The sequence below is a fragment of the Notothenia rossii genome (genome assembly GCF_949606895.1).
Source record: "Notothenia rossii genome assembly, chromosome: 2".
Taxonomy (NCBI): Eukaryota; Metazoa; Chordata; class Actinopteri; order Perciformes; family Nototheniidae; genus Notothenia; species Notothenia rossii.
The window spans coordinates 74,724,613-74,738,847 of record NC_136904.1 but is presented as its reverse complement, the minus strand read 5'-3'; positions in this window follow the sequence as shown (position 1 = coordinate 74,738,847).

Sequence of the window (14,235 nt, the reverse complement as noted above, 5' to 3'; positions counted from 1 at the left end):
AGTGTACAGACATAATGTGTGATAAATGTCACAATTAGCATGCAACCTTGATCAGGCAGGGTTTGCAGGTTTTCCACCCGCATTGATTTGTTTGACAAAGAGCAGCTAGGATAGAAACTAATGGTTGAAGAGAGAGGGGGGCATTTAATCGCCCACAGGCAAAATAGGAGGACAAACATATTTACCGACCTGGTAAAAATGTTTTCCATCAATGTGAAGAAACATTCCAGTCCTGACATTTTGATGCTATAAGCAACATGAACATTTCCAATCTTCACTTTGAACTGTCAAGTCAGTCCATGTGTTAGGAATGATAATACATCAGAATTCTGTAAATGCATCTAAGGAAATAATAACAACAGTTTAGTTTATAGAAGTGTATAGTCTTTTATCCAAAATAGTTTATGTCCATTGCACATACAGCGCATGATGTGAATGAGAAGAGGCAGTAAGAGAGGCAGTAACATGGTAGAGTAACTCTTTCTGTAAAATGAAATGGGTACCTCGAGAGAGGCGGAGAGGCTATTTGTCTCCTCGTCCAAACAAGCTGGATCTAGGAGATCAATACTGATATCTTTAGGTTTCTAACTGCTCCACTAATATATTATTGATGTCTGGGTCGCTCCGGATTGAATTTGGGCTGCACACAGCCGTTCATCTTGATCAGCGTAGGGGAGATGCACCGAGAGAAAAAACTATAATTCCCTTGGAAATGTGTATATGTCCATAAAGCACAAAAAGACAGAAAGGTATTGCTTTTTAAAATAACTGAGTAATGGAGGAGGTTACAGAGTGTGATTGGAAAAGGACAACACAGCCTTTCGTCTGATCTGTCCAGTGGTGGATTTTTCGATGTTCAGGCTGAGAACAGGAATGCTTAGCCAGGGACATAGGGGGAGCTGGGCTACTTATCACTTTCTGATAACGCCAACACTCCCCCGCCCCGACACCTGTGAACATCCAGGGCATGGCTGTATCCACCATTGAGGTCACTGAGGTCCGGACCTCGGTAATATTTTTCGAGCTGTGTTTACAAAACTTGTGAAATAATTGCACTAAACGGGGTTCTTTGTAGTACTTCCATTTACTGCCGATGGGGGCGCTGCCTAACTACGTAGCCTCGATTAAAGCAGACAGAAGAAGTCGACATGTATCAACAAACCACCTCAGCCCGTACTTGTATCGGAGCAGCGGAGGAGTGATGAGGTATCTAGAGATCTGAGTTCAGCGGGCTGCTTGTGTTTCTGTTCCTCAGAGGACATCATATGACCAGCAGATCTTGTGTGAACGCTCTACGTTTGTCAGTGGACATCCGATAACATGCACAATAACTTATATTACAGCTATAGGCTATACTTTGGTTTAAAGGTGACCTATCATGCAAAATGCACTTTTGTACGTCTTTTATACATGAATATGTGTCCCCGGTGTTACAGGGAACTCACCAAGTGTCAGAAAACACAACCCTCTCTATTTTCCTCCATACCCAAATCTCCTGTTAGACCCCAAGCCTGTTTTTCAGGTTTCAGTCTCGAAAATAACAGTCCCAGAACGAATGACCATATCTTCCCTTCTAAAAGGGTTAAATTAATAATCTTTTTTCTCAAAGTAATGATAAACCTGTGACTTGGATGTGGAAAAGTCAGAATCAATATAGATGCTTTTTATTTTAAAGAAAATATAGATTGAACATGGTAAAAAACTGTAAATTATAGTGTCCGTCCAAAAGATATTTTGTACTTATAGTGAAAACTAACCTTGGATGATGGGTTAGTAGACTAAAAGCTTTAGGAATCCAAAGTACAACATATAATAAGTACCCTGTATCAAGATTGATGTAAAACAAGTGATATTTGACCTTTTTAGACAGATTTAGCACAACAACAAAAAAAAACTTCTGGGGCCACTTGGATGGATTTTCCATATCTCTGGCCCCCCTTGTTCGATTTTGACATGTGACATCTCTTTCTGACCGTTAGAGCCAATAGAATCCAAGGGAAATCGTCCCGCACACACAAAAAAAGATGGTGTCTTGCAACAGACGGGAGAATATATATGCTCTGATATAAAGCAACTGAAAAGCTGTTTTATTGCTTATGGATTATCAGAACATTTCAAAGGGGACGCAGCCACATTGTATATTAACCTATGGATTAACTACAGCATCGTTTTTATCGTTTTAATGCCATTGAAGACCAGTTTAGACCAGACAAAGACGAAGGTAAACCATGTTAGCGTTGTGGGCTACCTAGCGCCACTTGTTTTGATGTACGTTTTTGTTGATAACGTCGCGAGTTTGTATCTTTCAGTGTTGAGGCGGGCACCGTTAGATTCTGTGTCTCCTTGCAGTCATAAACGATGTGTTGGATGTGCACTTAGGATAAGTAATAAGGCAGCTAGGAGAGATTATTGGTGCAGTAATAGGTTAGCATTTTTTGCTCAGGGGTCATTTAGATGCTTCTTATGAGACTTGTGTTTTGTTTTGGTAAAAATGGTTTGTATCGTCATTTAGCTGCGATTATTCCCATTAATCTGGTATAACAGATTAATAGGTTCTTAAATATTAAGATCCCCTGAGACACAGTGTCGTGAAAAGACCCGCCGGCGGGGACCTTGAGGCTTAACAGGTTTTAAAAAGGGGCTGCAACGGATCTGATACAGACTGATCCAGATTTGAACACTTCTATGACGTCACAGAAGTGGCACTATGGCTATTGGGCCAACTCCACCAATCAGTAGGAGACTGCCGTTCGAAAGCACTGGAGACGCTGTAGTACATATGCCAGGCCTGTAGATGGTGCTGTTCTCACAGAATCAGGCCATGCAAAGACAGTGTTAAATTGAGCGAAATGAGGAATGGCTAAAATGCATGATCTGTTTGGTATTTTGAAAAATAAAAAGTATAAATATGCCTTATATAGGTATGGTCCTACACATTGGTGGCGCTAGGGGGTGGCTACTTGGGCTCAAGCCCCGGATGTTTTCTGAAAAGCCCCGGATGTTTCACTTAAAAAAATATATAAAGATAATAATATATATATATAATTTTTTTTTAAACGTCTCGGGAGTAATGTGCAGTACCGGAGTCCACCAGAGAGGCAGCCTCTGTGGGACAGTAGCCTGCGTACTGCGTAGCCTTCCCTGCCCTGAAGAAGAAGTGATCCTTCCTAGTGCCCAGCGCCATATGGCTCTGCTAGTGCCTGACGAGTTTTAAGCTAATAGCCTATAAAGTTATGGATATTAGAAAGTAATTTTTCATTGAAAAAGGCGCCACAAGCTGCAGCAGCAGCAGTAGTATCAGCAGCTGACAACAATGTCATCACCAGTAGTGAAGAAATGGATGATGTTTCAGGTTTGTGAATCTAATGGTGATATCTGCAGTCTGGCTGACTGAGTAAGAAGTGAATAAGAGTGATGTAATGTTAATGTTATAGCTAGTAAACATGGAGTAACCACACTAATTATACCCTTACAGTATATGTTAGTATGTATACAGAACATGACTAAAAATTATCCTAAGATGTAACGTTAACCCTTCATACCTCAGTCTACCTTTAAGACACTAAAATAACGTATTCCAATTTTTATATTGTTTTGGAATTATACCGGCTCTCGTTTCAGTACACTTAACAACGGAAACATAGCAACGGAACTGACAGGCAACGGAACTGACAGGCAACCCTCTGAATCAGACTCCGATTGGCTGTGACTGCATCCACTCAGTGTCCGATTCAGAAACGTGACTCTTACAGTCTTTAGGTCACAAACAAAGATGGTGGATGAGAATAGATCTATAAAACCTTAAGCAATGCGCCAGAATCAAGGTGAGACTATCCGCATCCTTTAAAACTCTACGCACATTCGTTTCACCGAAATAAGTAAACGACTATTTGACTGAGTTAAGGTTGTTAAGTTAAGTTTGCTTCATTAAAGGATGTTAATAAGTGTTCTCCAGTGCCTTTTGTCAGCTTTAAGGTGTTATTAAGGTAGGGTTAATGTTGTTCTCAAAGTGCACCAGATTGATGCTTTTAACTTCAATATTTAAAAAAAAAACTTCCCGGGGGAGCATGCCCCCGGACCCCCTAAAGAAGGCTACGACCCCCCTAAAGGATGTTTGGTCCACCCCCCACTTGTAAAAAAAATAGCACTTTACCCCTGCACCCCCCAACAACTCCTGGGCTAAGCCCCGGATCTCCTACAATCCTAAATCCGCCACTGCTCCTACACTATGACTGAGGGGCCAGGCTGAGGCCAGTTATTTTCTGAGGGGGGCACAATAAATGCAGGACAAAAAAGACAAAGACAGTATGAAGTAATTTTGTATACACCTAAGAAAACAATGCAATACAGTTATTGGTATTTGTTTCATTACACATTATTATATGCTTACCTTTGTGTGCTGTTTGGGTCTGTGGGACCCGTTTTCAGTGTTTACAAAAAGAAAATGTATGAAATGTAATTATTTGAACCTGCTTTATTTGGGGGTGGACCTAACCTTCTCTAGGGGGGTCCGGGGGCATGCAGCCCTGGGAAGATTTTTTTTGAAATGTTGAAGTTAAAAGCATCAATCTGGTGCACTTTGAGCACAAAATGAATTCATGGATACAGCTCTCAACACTCAGATGAAAGAGAGCTGTATAATTTTCAATAATCGAAAGATCTTTAGAATATGATCACAACCAATAACAAATCATTTAAACTAGTTTATTCTTATCTTATGTTACCTATAGTTAGTATTCTTTCTTTTTATTTATGCATATTTTACTAATCACTCCCCTTTCAAACTGTTTTTTGTTTGTTACTGTCCTATAGTACACATTGGAATGACTTCTTGATTTTAAATAGATAAAGGTGTGCTCTCTCTAGCTCTCTCTCTCTCTCTGTCTCGCTCGCTCACAGAGGCTCTGTGCTTCTCCGTGGCGATGACGGCTTGCGTTAAACATTTTTTTTTTTTTTATATTTGTAAAGTGGGGGCTATTGAGGTCTTTCGAGATACCGGTAGCTCGTGATCGACGTGTTGGAGACCCTGCTCTAATGGGTCCGACTAGAATGACAAATATCGTTACTTCCTCCTATTCCGTCAGCCAAGAAATCGTTTAATCATAAAGTTTTTCTTTTTTCATTTTTAGGGGGGCCACAGGGGGGTCCGAAGTCAGTGTTAGGGGGGCACTGGCCCCCCCTGCCCCCGCCCTATAACCGCCCCTGTAACAGTGTATTGTTTTCTTTTTACACTGAATCAGCTATAATGAAAAGACTACGTCAGTCGAAGCTCAGCTTTGGTAAGGAAGAGACAGGACAGGCAGAGAGAAAAAGAGAGAGAGAGAAAGTGATGGAAGTCAGGGAGGAACTGCGGGTACAGTCACACAAAAGAATGTAGGCTTAATAACCCCATCTATTTATCTATATCTATTTATCTATCTCTCTATCCATCTATCCATCTATCCATCTATCTATCTATATATCTATCTATATATAACAATAGTCTTCATTTACAATAGGCATAATTTAAAACAACATACATCTATTGCAGTTATGATGTCATAATAACATACAATTGTATAAAACACCATTTGCTTACATCTTTGTTATCTTTTGAGTATCAAACAAAACGGATTTAAATACAAAAAAGAATGTAAACAAGTGAAATGAACTACAGTAAATGGCTGAATTGCTTTTTATTCACTGGCAGGAGCGACAAGTGAGGAGGAGCAAAAAGTGAACAACGAGGGAGAGATTGAACAAAGAGAAAGAGTAGAGGACTGAGAGAGTAATGAACAGGAAGAAGACAGAGAGACTAAAGAAGATGGAAGGGATGGTGCAGGTTATGGAAAGGAGAGAGACATGGAAAATGAATGTTGACCATTTTTTGTGATCATTTTAGCCTCTTCTGCAGGTCCAGATCATTAATAGTAACAATCAACTGATTCTTATGCATTACACTTTCAAAAAAATGTATGCTGCAGCCCACTGACATGGAATGAAATCAATATATTATCCCATTTGTGACCCCCCACAGGACTTAAAAAGCACATAACTAGATCATGAAAATCCCCCAAATCTCGGGGGGTATCCCCCGAACCCCCCTAACATGTTTGGACCTCTGTATTTAGTAAATCCGGGATACGGCCCTGATCCAGGGAGCGGACATCGAGATTGTGAAATCTTACAAATACCTGGGTGTTCATCTGAACAATAAACTGGACTGGACTGATAATTCTGCTGCTCTGTACAAGAAGGGACAGAGCAGACTCTTTCTGCTGAGGAGACAGGACACCCTGTCCTCCCTGTGCAGCTCCTTTAGCGACAGGCTGCTACATCCCTGCTTTCTCACGGAGAGATACCGCAGGTCCTTCCTTCCTGCAGCGGTCAGACTGTACAACCAGCACAGCCCCTAGTAGACCCCCCCCTCCCCTACACACACCACAACATAGACTATATCACCCCTTGCTACTACAGTAAATGCCAATCAACTATGTGCAATATGTGCTATATGTGCAATATATATATGCCGTTAATAACTGTAATTTATACCTGGCTGCTAAATCCTTAGAATCGTTACAAGGTGTGTTTTTTGCATTTTGTATTTTGTAAATTGTGTAACTTGCTGCTGTTAAATACCATCAAACTATGTGCAATATGTGCTATATTTGCAATATATACATTATTATATACATATGCCATTAATAACTGTGCAATATATACCTGGCTGCTAAATCCTAAGAACTGTTACAGGATTTGTATTTTGAAAAGTTTTTTTTTTTTTTTTTACTTTTTTAAAAATTATATCATAACTTAGTACTTTTTTTTTTTTTTACATATGTAACATTAAGCTGTCTGTGGCTCTTTCCTGCTCTAACTCTGCAAAATGTCCCCTCTGTGGGACTAATAAAGGTATTCTAATTCTAACCACTCCACCTTTATACTCGTTAATCTGGTTACTTATGACAGGGTATTCCACCCTTTTCTCGATTGCTCTCTGGCTTTTAGCAATCAACAACACAGCTGCATCATCAGGGATGTTTCGAATGACAGTCAAAGAACAACAACAAAAGATGAATGCATAGTTATCTGTCCCTTGTTAATGTGACTGCATTTTTGCATTGCACTATTTACATTACAAATAGTGAATTAAAGTAAAACATCACCATCTGGGTTAAAATATACTGATGCTAAAGGGTTTTAAATGATAAGGGAATGTAGACTGCTTTCTGTCAGTAGAAATATGGACCAAAGCCAAAACACTCCTTGCCAAATCCAGTAATGAAACTTTCTTACTTTATATTTTACATGTATTCCTCATTCAAACCAAAATGCTCCTTAAGCAGGAACTCTCCTTACTTAATTAGTGTTATATTCAGCCAAAGAGGCACAAGACGCAGTCTTCCAGTCAGCCCATCTGGAGCTCCTCATCAACACTGCACTGTAATTGATGTTTCTGCCTTTACCAACCTGAAAATAACATTAGATTATTAACATATTATTGTAGACTATAGGTTTAGGTTTTGAGGATGGGTAATCTTTAGAATCTGCTTCAGTCCGCACAGTGAGTGTTTCCTGCACAAGCACATCACAACTGATGGATTACCAATTGGAATTCATTAACTTCCCTCGTTACCCCGTCTCTTTTTGCTGCACTGTGAAGCTGCTGTAATTCCACTAATGGAGTGCTTACCATTCAGGGCCAGCTTTCTGACAGTGACTGATGCTGCTTAATTGCTCTAAAAAATATATAGTGATTCCCTTCCTTTGCTAAATGCAGCATTACTGTAGCTACAGAGTGGTGCATGAGCTCTAATCTCGATACCTACGATACATTTTAACACTTAATCACATACTCTTGGGGGTCACAAGGGAGCAATATTCATTTGTGAGACTGCACATTTATGCTGAACCAGGAATTTCCATTTCTTATGAACAAAATGACAAGCCATTATTTTGCTGAGCTATGCACAAAAGAAATAGGCAATGACCAATAATACCGTTTGCATGTGTGCAGTATAGAATGATTCAACGCTAATTGTGCTCGGTTATATATGTTATCTTCGAATCAGAGGATAGCAAGTTTGAGTCCCACTGCAGTCAGCATGTCGTTGTGTCCCTAGGCAAGACACTTCACCCCAAATCGCTCCTATGGGGATTGTCCACAGTACTGAATGTGTGTAAGTCGCTTTGGAAAAAAGCATCTAACAAGTGACATGTAATGTAATGTAATGTAATATGTAACTCTCAAACATTGGAATTCATACAAGACACATGTGATGTTTTATACACAGCAGATCTCTCAGATACTGTCGAAACACCAATGTGTCTCTGCACTGTACAGTGATTTCCCTTAAGACAGCAAACATTGCAAATGTATCACCAATCACTTTTTTTCTCAGTCTTAGTGCTTGGATGGTGAACAGTCAGAAATGTCTTTATATTTTGGGTCAAAATGAATTTTTAATCCAGTTTGTTTCTAGTTCATTTTAATTATTTACTTTACCAAATCAACAAAAATCATTGCTGAGGAGCATTATTTTTTAAATGTAAGTATTTTTAGTTTATTGCTGTGCTAATCTTGGCAGACCTTATAACACACAGTGTGTATGCAGTGCTGTGGTTGTGTGTGCGCTAAGGACCAAGGCTGAGCTGAGTGCCGGCCAGCACTTCCATTAGCTTTGATTAAAATTGAGGCACTGCAGATGAAATACATTCAATTGAGGTTAAGAGTCTTCCTCTACACATATACACACACACAACTACAGGCCGCAGATTTACAAGACGAAGATGAATGAAGAGAAGCAGAAGAGGGAAGAAAAAATGGAGAGAAAAGCAGCATAGCAGAGAGACAGAGTGAGGGAGAAAGCAGTATTTCAGTCACACTTAGCAAAGGGCTGTCATTGGTGAATCCAGATGCCTCATCACTCTCAGCCTTCAGCTACTGTGTTGTTTCTCCCCCGCTGCTAATGAAATCAACACTGGCCTGCATGTGCATGTGTGTGTGTGTGTGTGTGTGTGTGTGTGTGTGTGTGTGTGTGTGTGTGTGTGTGTGTGTGTGTGTGTGTGTGTGTGTGTGTGTGTGTGTGTGTGTGTGTGTGTGTGTGTGTGTGTGTGTGTGTGTGTGTGTGTGTGTGTGTGTGTGTGTGTGTGTGTGTGTGTGTGTGTGTGTGTGTGTTTGCATGTGTTGGGTTGTTTTATTAAAAGGTCCATGCACAGGTCTGTCATTTCAGAGCTGCCTCACTGGGCTGAGTAACTCAGTACATTAGCTTCCATGGTGACTGCACAACTGAGTTATATACAACACAGTGACACAATGAAAAATGATATGCTCACTGATGTTCTTAAAAAAGTGTTTGTAATTCGTTAACAGCTGCCTTGCATGGTGGAAACCGTCATTGGTGCTCAGATATTGTATGGTATCAAAAGCTGATGGTTCCAAGACTCTGCAAAAACTGCCCTCATTTATAATTTGGTTAGTGATTGAAACAGTGTTGGTGGTGTTGGGCTTGCTCACAGCTATTTCTGACAGTTTCAGAAGCAATTGAGTTGTGTAGCTTTATTAGAGTGAGCTGTGTGAGTGAGCACACGATCTTCCTACATAGTTCTGTCAACATATGCGATAGAAAATGGATGGCAACAAGTCTCACACGAAATACATAAATAACATTTGAATTGTCCCTTAGTGAGTTTTGGAAATTAGCAAACACAAATTAACTTAAAGAATAGTATAAACACAAAGGTACTTGTGTTGCATTTGTCTCTGTAAAATGTATTCACTTTGATATATTGCATTCTCTGATGACTAATTGTTGTTCTCCTGTGCAAAACCTAAAATAGAGAAAGCTATTTGAGTCCTTCCAAAAGCATTATCTGGAACCATAAGTTCTAACATCCGAGAATTAATGTGAATCTCACAAATACCTTTCAGAAATATTTCAATAACGAAATATTCAGCTCTTAGCTTGTCCATCATGTGAATGGAACATCATTTCTGAAAAGTAGTTTTCAGGATTAGGCTGGGAGGCATTTTTTGGCCACAAAGATGAAACCTCTACCACAGTTTATGCTTATGTTTGGTTTTCCTTAGATTTTTCATCATTGTTTGTGGACGCGAAGATATCCTAAAACTTAAAAGTGCAATTTCTTAGATATTTAAACAGCAGGAAATTCAAAATGCAGCAAATCAGCAAACTCCTTAGGCCAAGTCTTCATCAGTGTTATTTTGGAGAAAGGTGACACAACAACCTTGTTTCAACTGCACTGTTGGAGGAAACTAATCAGGGAATCTACAACATCTGTACAGGATGTGCAGAATGTGCCGTAAGCACGCAGAAGAGGAGGGCAAAAGAGAGGAGAGGAACTGAGTGCGGCGGATGAAGAGGGGAGGACGGTTGTAATCAAGGGATGAGCGCTGGTGTAAGTGCAGACGGATGCAGGTTGTGCCCGTGGTCCTTGATGAAGTGCTTTTCTCCTGCTGAGCCACCAAACTATTTATTTACAACAAACTGGGCATGGAAGAGAACTTCTACCAATACTGCTCTTTCTTCCACTCTCCCATCCTCATAGATTAAAACATGGGTCGCACGTTACACACAAAGCTAAGAACCAGCATGTATTGTCTTCAAATATTCAACTGACTAACTAACCTGACTGTATACCAATCTATTGTGTGTCTCACTTCATGTGTTGGACTGGGCGGCTTCTGCCTCAAAAACTAGGAACAACCTGAGCATGAGATCCTCGCACAGATCAAAGGTCAACCATGCAGTTTGGTTTAATCACATCAGAGCCAAGCTGACAGGATGCGAATGTGACATCATCCATAATAGACGAGCATCAGGATGAGGTCTCTACTGCTGCACATGTATACACACAACACCAAATAAAGGTGTAAACCCTTTACACAAATGTTAGCTACCCCAGAAGTAAAAGCTGTGTATGTCACCTTCAAGATTAATGCTATTCCTATCAGTTTTTATAACAGTTTCTACATATACAGTTTATTGCTAATCTAATGCTAATTTGCATTAACGGGCAAATGTACACCAGAGAGTAGTGGAGCAAGTTGCAGTGAAAGGTAAAAGTTGATAAGTAACTTTTTGATAAAAAATAAGTGACCAGATTCGACAAGCTGCCAATCAGAAAACAGATTCCTGTGGTTCCTGTGACATGTTGACCTTTGTTATAAATATTTTTTTGCACCAAGAAGGGCCCCTTGTTTAACATCCTATCGCCAAAATGTCGCTTTCTAAAAAATACCTTAGTATCAGTGTTTAGAGAGGGTTCAAGTGTACAAAATAATAATGTAGCAACCACAAGCTTGCGAACTAATACAAAAAACTTGATTCATTAATGACCTTTTATCAATTATCTCACATACGTTTAATTAATCATTTACAGCTTCTGACAGATTACCTTCTCTTGAGATGATGACACCCTGACTTGATTAACTATTAACCTATTATGTTAAGAGCCAGCGCTATTAACAGGAGCGCAGAACATAATGAAATATTCTGTCATCTTTCAGAGGGTATTTATTAGAAAACCCACTTTCTCTGGCTTTGTGGTGAAAAGAACAATATGAGAGGTTCAATTCTCTCATTAATACATTAAAATGTCAAAGCTATATGTTAAAATGTCAAACCTAATGGTTCTGCCAGTCTGCAGAGGTAAATGTCAGGAAGAAAACAAATGCAGTTTGCAATGAACAAAACACAAGGCGGAGTGCTTTAAATGCCGGGTAAAGGTAACAATCTTATCTGAGAGATTCATCCAAACAAATGTAAATACCAATGTTGTGATGAAGGCGTAATCTGCAACTGCATCTTTCTTGGCCTCTGAAGGGGTCCCACTGAGAGGCTTCAATCACGCTGTAGGGGGTCAGTGACATAACTCCCCAACCTTGCCACCCCCAAAGTCACCTTTCGCTGATTGGGTAGAAGGTGGAGTGCAGTGCAGTGGAGTGGAGAGGAGAGGGGGGAATTTAGTCTGGGGATGAGGACTACGGTATGTACCCCACCCCATACAGTGTGTTCCAACAACATTGATTTGTCTCAAAAGATGACTGAGAGAAAAACAGTCACAATGTTCTATACACATCACTGCTTTAAACTTTAACAAGGCTTGAAATGTGATAAATATAACAACTTTTGTGAAGCAGTTATGCCCATAAAGTAGTTGTGGCCTGCCTGTGTGGCACATAATAGCCTACTACAGTCAAAGCAGCTAGTGTGCTTAGCTTAGCGCAACGATAGGAAACAGCAGGGCTGGCTCTTTCTAATCATTAGACAGAGCCAGCCATTAGACTCTAATAGAAACAAGTAATTTCTTTAGCTGAACATTGTATGCTAACTTATAATATAGTCATTTACGTTTTTAAAATAGATTAGGAGTTTAAAACAACACTTCAAAAACATCTACGACAAAACATTCCGTACACCATTTTAATAGCCTAAATCTTACACAAATAGGAGGCCTACGTGCAATCTGTTTTGTGACAATTGGTACAAGAGGACGATTCTTCACAGGAAAAGTTAGTAACCGTAACACATTCACAGTTATGGACTTGGCTCCACAGCTGAAGCTATCAATTTGATGTCACTTAATTTTAGCTGTGACATATATACATTAATAATATACTGTGCCATATATTTAACTCAGCAATGCAGCAAAGGGTGACTTCATAGATACAGTGATTGCATCTTTGACTCAATCTTTGCACATGAACTTTAAAGACACGTAAAAAAAACAGGATGTATCATTTTAAAATAGTTGTTTAATAAATAATTGCCTTTATATTAGCAGTTTATGATGACTGTTGAAAGGTATTATTTTATTTACTGCAACAAAAATGCCAAGTCAAATATATAAAACACAGTTGCATTTAAACAGTCAGAGTAGCCCCCAAGAGATGATGAGAGGCAGGCAGTAAAGAGGAGAATGTATCTCACTGTCCATGTTAGTTTGAATTGTGGTGATTGTTGAGACAAAGAGAGAGAGAGATAGAAATAAAAAGAGAGACCGAGAGAAGCAGTTTCTGTCGCCCCTCCTGATAGGCCCAGCCAGGCTATTCATTACTCCCTGTACGCCAGCCGGTGTCAGTTATATTATTGCAAAGCCGTCCCTGACTGACGGCCAAGAGTGGGGGGTGAAAAATGGCTGCAAAATACTGCTCAATGCCCTGGGAGAAAACAAGGGAGGGGCTGTGATGGATGGGTGTGTTTGACCCGGGCGGGGTGGAAGGCAGAGAAGGGTCTCCTCCAGATGAGACAGGAAGTCGGCAGAGCTTGTGCCCCTCTGCCCAGAGCAGCCCAGCCTTGTCAAGATGAGAGGCATCTCGCTAAGCTGCCTCCGTCAGTGCTTCTATCACTTGTCTCAAAACAGACGTTCTCCATATTCAACAGATAAAACTGGATCTCACGTGATCGGAATACAGAAGCACAGCTAGGCCGTCCACTGAGTTTGTGACAGGCCTGATGTCAAACCCTGGCCAACCTCCCATAGCAGTCTCAAAAACAACATCATGATATATTAGACAGCTTTGGGATGATTTTATGCCCCATGTGGCCTTGCACAGTGAAAAACAAACAATCGGAACAGTTGGTTTTAGGTTCTCAGCTATATGTACTCAGAAGCCTCCATGTCAAGCTGTCGATATCTGGGTTTCAACATCACCTCTATTTTGCAATCAAGATCTGTGCGTTTTCTGTTCATTTCTATGCTGGTGCTATGTCAACATGTTTAATTGTCATTAAGACATGTTTTTTATGTCAGTAAGGTGTGTGTTCATTGGAAGGAGATGCAATTTGTATTATATTGAGCTCTTTTAAAATATCATGTAATCACTAAGAAATGTGTTTATTGTAATGCTTTTGATACAATTCTAAAAACTATTGTGATATGCTTCTCCTTACTTAAAAGGACATGTGATGCGGTTTCATTATCTTACCATATGTCAGAATGCAATTAAATACATTTACTACATTGTATAAACAAGAGCATAACTAATGTATGGTCCCTGTTTATTGTTTCTGTGGCTATGGGCCACAATATGTATTCAACTTTGTATCTTTTATTTTACAATCACGTTTGGACTCCCGATATAATTGCCTTGGAACCAGTTCTTTTTTTTTTTTTTTAAACAGGCTAAAGGTCTTAATTTGACCTTTTCATTACTCAGTTTGACACATGCTGGAGCCCCCCTGCTGCACTGTGTGGTTAATTACATGTTTGCCTCCAGGGAACACTGCAGTT